Genomic DNA, 8332 nt, shown 5'->3' on the forward strand with positions numbered 1-8332 from the left:
AAGATGCGTGTCAAGTGAGAACATGACTACATGCCACAGTAAAGGCGCCAATATATTTCGACGTGACGTGGTGCGCGGGCTCACCGGCGTTAATTTCGTCGCGTCACGCCGGTCCTGCCATATACTCCCAGGCGCGTGCTGCGCTGCGTTGCTTTGACGCATGCGCGTTTCAGCGCGTCTGGCTTCCCTTCGTCACGAAAACAGGGAGACGCAGTGTTGTCTGGGTAACGCATAGGTGCAAAATGCAGCATCTCGCCTTACGTGCCGGTTGCTGTCGGGCCACGCCAACAGACGCTGGTCACGCCGGTCGCGCCTGGCGTCAGACTACAGAGTGCTCGCGTTTTGCTAACGTAGCGTTGCTGTGCCCAACGTGCGTGCGCGTCAACGATACGCTGGAGTATATTGGACCGTTCATAATGCGCTCAAGGCGAAAAGAGTTTTGTATCAGAAACTTTCAAAACAGGCCAATCCAACGAAACATTACGTGATGGGATATTACAGCTACAAGCTGAAGCCAGCTGAATTTAGCTATTCTGCTACAGAAAAGAAAGCACTGGTAGTCTTGAAAGCACAGTTCAGTATTTCAGAACTTACGTTAAAGGGACCAAGCTCAAGCTGTTCACGGGCCATCAGGCATTGACCCAACTTTTGAATGTGGCACAATTAAGAAGACGCATTGCTAGAGGTGTCAACTATCTCCAGCAATTTGGTTGAACCATTTTTCACCATCCTCACCTGTTTCGCCCCGATGCTGACGCACTGTCTAGATTTCTTGTTCATGAGACCAGGCATAATCCAGCAAAAATCGATCACATTAAGCTATGGCAAAGTACAGAAGATGTACAGTTTATTGATGGAAAGTATTAAGTCCCACCTACCCTGGTTCAAAATATTCTTCAAATCTACCCTGTCACCCCTGAATCGGGCGGACATGATGGCTTCTTGCGCACATACAAGAAATTGCTAATGAGGTTCAAATGGCCAGGCATGAAAAACGACGTCAGCAATCTTATCTGGACATGCCATCTTTGCCAGATAAACAAAGTAAAGTACAAGCAGTCGACAGATGTCATGATGAACCCCGAATATTCAAAAGTACCCTTCGAAGTGGTTCATGTGGACTTCGCAGAACTTGAAAAGAAGGGCGAAGGAGTCAGACGAACGCAAGCTTTTCTGCTTTTCATTGATGATTGTACCACAACTATTGTGGCCAAAGCAAGGAAACACGACGCAAATAGCGTCATCAGTCCACTAAAAGATGCACGTTTTAAACACAACAAGGCGTTAGTCGGCGATATCGGTCCTGCTTCCCGTTGTAGGAAGCTAGGAAGGTGGGCTAAAGACCAAAGAATTCTTAATAAGTATTCTTCTTCATATGAGCCGGCAGCGAACGGATTAGCAGTACGGGCCATATGGGGCATCAGCCAGTTTTTGAAAATGTATACGGCCTTTATTGTAGGGTGGAAGTGCTGCCTTGAGGCCGCTGTAAAGCACGAAAACCGATCGTTCAACACGGGTTTAGTATGCAGTGCTCATTTCGCTACAACCGGAACAGCACCCATACTACCGACAGATCGTGATCTATAGGTGTCCTATAAAAAAATCTACTTACGGAAGCCGAGAAAATTGTCGAAGATCAAGTAGTATATAAGTGGCGGAGAAAGAGGAATTTTGATAAAAGGCACAAGAGCGACATACCACCCATTCAGCCAGGAGATCATACCCTTGTAAGAAAGGAAGTTACTCCTTCGAATGCCAAATATTATGGACCATTCCAAGTTGTCAAGACCACATCTCAGCACGGGATAACGAAGAACGTATGGTACACTGCAGTCTCGGGTCAAAGAGAGTGTGCTCCCATTGACAATGTTTTCAAGTATTACACCAGGAGGTGTAATCAAACAAGGCTGGAAGAGTGAAGTGGTCTGCAAAGGGCCCATGAAAGAGGATGAAGTGGAACGAGGGGGGACTGAAGAAAAAAGAAGAGTGCATAAAATGGCGGATGACAGCCGTTTCTCGTAGATTATCTCTGTTTAATGTTTTTGTTCCTAGTCGGAACGCTACTATATGTATGGTTGATTTTGGTAGGAGCTCGTAACTCTGATGAGTACTGCTCTTTTAAACTTTCTTGAAAAGCACAAAGCAGTATTTGCTTCGACATTATTACGTTTTGAAAATTAAGTCCCGGTATAGGACACTGTTTTTCTCCTCCATGTGAAGAAAGGCCCTTGGCTCACAGCAGAAGCAAGAAGTGTTGGCGTTGAACGCCAAGATTGATCAAAGTATTCTCGAGGAAAAGTACAAAGACTTCAGGTCATCCAGACGACATTTGGTGTAAATGCATTCGCCTGCCTGCAGTACGGTGTAGCTTGCACGCTGACAAGTATCCCGTCGAACATCTCTTTCGGGGAACCACCATTTTTATGGCGGCTTCGTAGAACGTAACCTTGGCAGACTACGTTTCGGGCGCACGCGCAAGAATGAAAAATATTTCTTTCGCGTGGAAGATTGTCGCACTCATCGGTCGTAGGCCACTCTCTGTGATCAAGGTCGAGATCGCGGAAAAGCTCCTTCCCTCTAGTCTAACGGTGAAAACGCGTGCGAAAGGTAACGCGGTACCTCCCCTTCGTGGAGAGTGTACGTGCGTACTCATAATGCACGGAGACACTTTGAAGAGGAGGAATGAGGAAGTGCAGTTCCTTTCTGCGCAACACTTCGATCCGCTCAAAGTCTCACCCCGACACCTGCCTTCAGTGTGAAACCCTGTGCACAATAAAAAGAAAAGGCACACACCAAGCCTTCCCGCAGGCGCAGCGAACCGGGAGACGGGGTGCATTTCTGAAGAGCTCCGGAATGGGGAAGTAATTTTCAGCTCCACCATCAAGGTCGCAGATGCTGAGCCTCCCTCTTGACCATTGCAAAGGGATGATTCCGATTGGGGTTGAATAAAAGAAGGATGCACGTTTGAGCGACAACAATGATCGCATCAGCACGCTCATGTTTACGCTTTTGTCGGGCGGCCGCCTCTTGGGTTCCGCGTGTTCGATGCCGTTGCTTTGTAAATAGCATCTATTGCGCAGCAGCGCCACCGCATGGGCGCACTTCGGGCCTCCCGACCTTCGCAGCACCCCCCCCCCCCTACCAAATGCTACAGTTATATTCACAGCCCTCTAGACTTTTTTTTTTTTTGCTGTTTTGGAACTGAAGCTCTACCCCGTCCCCACGAGTGGATTCGCAACCTCCGATCAAAGCTTTACATCGCAGTCTGTTCACCGTGTTTTATGTGTACTCGCGCGCGTCGCCACAACGTGAAAGAAAAAGAGCGAAACCAACTCCTCTATTTCGATAGCGTAAGCCTCCACGGTTGTGCCTGCGTTCGTACAGCCCGTAAAACCCGGGCCGTGTGGCTCGGCTTTGTCGAGGCCACCGCTCTGCCAGAACCACCCATCTGCACGCTGCTGTACCGCGTGCGATATCTAACAACAACAATAAAAAAAGCTCGAGTAGATCATACAAGCGGCATATTAGTGACAGCAGTGTTTGCCTGCCACCATCATTTTTTCACCGCTAAACCAACAAAATGATGGATGAGCTTGACTCCTGCTTACAACTTATATAACCAATGTGTAAATTACGAAGCGACATAAAACTTGGACTCCAATTTGCTGTCACGTACACTAAATCTTCCCAGGATGGGTTTTGTTAAGTGTTTGCCAAGCGTTTAAAGCGCATCGAAGGACTCTTGTAGGTTGAGTAGTTTTGACTACATCGTGGGCTTGCCAAGCACGCCGACTATACTCTAAAGCTAAATGACCCGAAACAAAAGCAACGGAGCCCAGTAAGCGCGCGCGATGAACGGGTAGCTAGAATAGCAACGACAACTGAATTTGTGCAGTGTACGACCCACTTAGTCTGTAAGAGGAGCAACCATGGTGCAGGCTGTGTGCGGAGATAAGTTCATTGTGGAAACCGCCCTCTTCGCTGTTGGTTAGTCCTTCCAATCATTATCGCGGAGGCGGCAGTGTCACGCCCGACAATTAGTTCAACGGCGCAGCAACTATGCCGCGGTGCCTTACATATAATAAGTACGCCTTGGTGGAGCAGTGCTTGAGCGCTCGGCTGCTGACCCACGAAGGTCGCGGCTTTGATCCCGGCCGCGGCGGTAACATTTCGATAGACGCGAAATAGGAGAGGCCCGAGTAAGTGCGCTGTCAGTGCGCAATATAGGAATGCAGGTGGTCGAATTTACTGGAGCCCTCCCTAAGCGCGCCTTTCATAATCATGTGGTGGTTTTCGAATTCAAATTCAAATTATATAAACACAAAAAGCCACATTTTAGAAGTCACTACAGTAAGGCTGGGGGGGGGGGGCAAAAGCAAAAAGTCATTAAAGCTTGACAGAGGCTTTCGCATCATTAGACAATATAGCAACATGCAGTTACTATCACAATACGAAAACAAACATTACGTACGAAAGGAAGAGTAGGAATGTTTTATTGCAGGCAACTGTTTAATCTTAGTGGCATTAAGTACCACATAATATGTCGACCATATTCAGTACTCGTGTAAGTGATGTTCCACGGCGCATGTGCTATAGCGGCAGGTGCAGAATTTCAAATGCGCTAAATGAGCAAGAAAAGAATCATGCTTCTTTCGAAAAGTACGATATCGGTTCCTTAAAACTGAATTTTACACGTCAGGTATTACTTGTAAATTAAGCATTTTTCTGTAATCTATATATCCGGCCTATATTCTTTTTCATTGTGGTGCCCCGTACCAAAAAGCAGTAACCTTATGTAGATAAAAATGGCGGACTATATAGTAAGAGTTCAATTTTTTGTGGCAAAAGGAAACGCAAACATGATAGGACACCTGCAGTACAGGAAATTTTTAGTGTTGATAAGATAAGCTTGTTTGTTTTGATGAAAAATTAGTCCTAGTGTTTTCACCTCAAGCTCAATATTGATGGATTCAGAGCCAATCTTTAAGCCCACATTGCAGTTTACGGGCTTGTTTATTGAGAAAAGAAGCACAGATTTCATTTTTGATCTGTTTATAATAAGTTAATTTGTTATGCTCTAAAGGTTCAACATTTCCAAGACAAAATTTGCTTTGTTTCAAGTCTATTCGAGTCATGGCCCTTAAAAATGGGTTGGTATCTTCTGCATAAATAATAAAAGTTGTATTAATAATATTCACCTGGTCATTGACATAAATAATATAAAGCAGGGGACCCAATATACTGCCTTGGGGAACGCCATGAAACAGTTTTTTTTTTAACTGTTCCATGGCGTGCCAGGGAACAGTGTTCCAGAGCAGTGCCATGCAGCCATCAAGCCATACTTTTTGGTATCGGTGCATCAAATAAGTTTTTAGACAATAAAAAAGTTCTCTCAAATGCCATAGTCTTCCATTTTATTAATTATTGTGGCATGGTTAATTCTGTGAAGTGCCTTTGAAAAGTCAACAAAAATTCTAAGTGTACATATAGTTTTTTTTTCCAAATGCATCAAGCAATGTTCGTTTTTACACTAATAGAGCAGTTTCTACGGAGCGCTGCATTGTGAAACCAAATTGACAAGGCCTAATAATATGGTGCTTGGTTAAAAAATACACTACTCTTGTTATGAAAAAGCTTTTCAACAACTTTTAAAAATACAGGTAGAATAGAAAGGGGTCGGTAATTCGACATGCTATTTTCTCCCCAGCTTTCAAAATAAAACATTGTTCATCTGAAGGCGACGAGCAAAAGTACCTGATGAGAAGATTAGGTTAATGATGTGTAATATTACAGGCAATATAACATGAATCACACGCTTGACAGGGCGAAATTGAAGGCTGTCTACACCGCAACACCTCCTATTATTCTGTTACATGAAGTCAGTCGTAACCTCCTTGGCAGTCACCGGAAAGAGAAATGCACTACGCCTCTTTGCCGACACAGGAATCACGCCAGGCCATTTGCGCGATTCATGGTATTCATGAGGAAATGAAGCCCCAAATTGTACAATTATTATTAGATGCGAAGCGGGGCCGTGATTCACAAAACTTACTGACGAAAACACTTTTGCGCAAGAGAAATTTGGTTGCTTAGGTCGATTCACAAAACGAAAAAAAAAGATTGTCGTAAGAGGCCGTCGTTGTCACATCGGCTGCTGCAATAAAGTGCTCTGTGACTTCCCGGGAACATGTCAGCGATGGTAATGCAGTTGCTATATTTGCTTACGCCACCGAAAAGTGCTCGTAAGTGGATTCGCGAAGCAAATTTTTGCGTAAAAACAGCGTGGCTAAGAGAAAATCCTAAGAGTGGTCCGGACCACTCTTAGGAACAATGTGGCTACTTAGAATCTGCCGCCACGGCGGTATACTTTGGTGCTCTGGCTGGTTTTGAGTTAATTCACGCCGACGAAGGGCTGCCCGATAACTGCTGGTACTTTTTCATTTCTTTCGGCACTTTGAGTTTCGTGTGTTGTTTTTCTAGTACGCAGTGAATGGTGTTGACAACCACCGTCGTCCAATAAGTTCGAAGTCGCAGTAATTGAAGAATTATATTGGGCGTCAATAGCGTAAAGGTATGCATGTAAAGATTTGTGGTTGGATGAAAACCAATGTGCTATGTGAATGGTCGTTGCATTCGAACGTGGCACGGCATAGGATCAACTTTATTTGTTATGTTGTTGTGTTGCGCCCCATCTCATCCAAGTAAAAATATGACTCGAGATCCTTGCCTGATTGGTGGAAATTACCACCAAAGTGGTTAATGAAAGCACATTTCTTGCACGCTATTGGATTAATATGAGAGGAACTTTTCAATTTGTGGTTCATAAAGCTTGTGCTCCAGTGTTCTTCGATTGGCTGTAACTGTCCAATGGGTGCGATCTCTGAAATGGAGCTGCCGATACACCTCAGGACGATCAGGAATGGCGCGTATTTTGTGAACCGAAGCGTATTAGGGTTGTGCGTGATTACGCATGGGAAACAAATCAAGCATTTTCCCCTTCACTGTTCAGAAACCGATATGAACCGTGATAATTTTTTATCCCGTGAGTCGGGATAAAATGACTCTAGTAACTTTAAGTGACACCAGAAATATGCAAACCCTCACGCTTCTGGAGCAAACCTTGGCGAAATTCATCCCTGAGACAATTACCCGCCGTTTAACGTGGCGCACGGTTATCATTCAAAGGTAGAGTGGGCCACTGACATGTATTTTGTGCGACGCAGCGACCACTTGACCTGGGAACATTTGCTTTGCGAAGGCGAATCCCCCGTCGCATGCTCTGATCGAAACAGACGACAAACGCGAGCAGACGATGGCTTGGCCGACAGGCACAGCTTGTGATTGCTTGTGAAGCAATACTCTCAACATCAACTCACTCCGTGACGTTGCCAAAACACTTCTTTCATCTGGCACGCCTGTCATGTTCGTCATATCACCCCCCTCGCACATAAGAGCAAATTTGGTCACGCCGTTAAAAATGCGCAAGTACTTTACGAGAGCTATTTTACAGTTTTTCCTTACTCCATGTTCTCTTAGGTGCTGCGCAGTTGTCGAAAACAACATGGCGTCGTAAACAGTGTATCAGTCGGGCAGAATTTTGAAAACGCTTCTCACTTGAGTTACCTCAGCGTTCGACTGGATGTGTTGTGATTACCGCTGCTTTTTCTGCTATTTAGCTGTGTGAGAACCAGCGGCGGTGTATTTGTGTACGGTGACGAGTAGCAAAGTCTGTGCCTTGGTGCGTTTATGAAGTGAGAACGGCGCCTGTGCATCAACGGATAGCGCTCGAGAAGGCTGCAATGTGTGTTTGTGCACTGGTAACAGTTCGTTTGCTTCACTTTCCAGTCTCTCGGTTGGCTGTTGTGCGACATTTCAGACTTATAGCGTTTTGGCACCTTACTTGAATAGGGAATTTTAGAATACCGTTTGCAAGCGCTGCGGGCGTTGTGGGCGAAGCGGACGCCATAAGAGTTTTAGAATAGTGTATTCCCTGCTGCGAATCGCAACACACGATCGCAGCGACACTGTAGCCTCGAAACTAGCGCTTGCGGGCCACATGCAGGCCGCCATCACCGCATGCAATTTTGGATTTTCTGCGTGTGGTCCGTGAACGCGAACGCTGACTGTTATGACGCATGCGCAGTGGCAGCGACCGCACCGCAAGGGCTCGCGGTGCGTTATTCTAAAACTCCCTAACGACCCCAAGTACGTACGGAAACGTACGAACTACGCGCTGTGTTCGGTTCTTGATTTGCCACTGGTTAGCCCGTACGCTTCAATTTTCTTGTGAGCAATGTAGTGTTTGGGAGTGAAACGATGTTCGTTGAGCTGT

Source organism: Rhipicephalus microplus, chromosome 4, assembly GCF_043290135.1.
Source record: "Rhipicephalus microplus isolate Deutch F79 chromosome 4, USDA_Rmic, whole genome shotgun sequence".
NCBI lineage: Eukaryota > Metazoa > Arthropoda > Arachnida > Ixodida > Ixodidae > Rhipicephalus > Rhipicephalus microplus.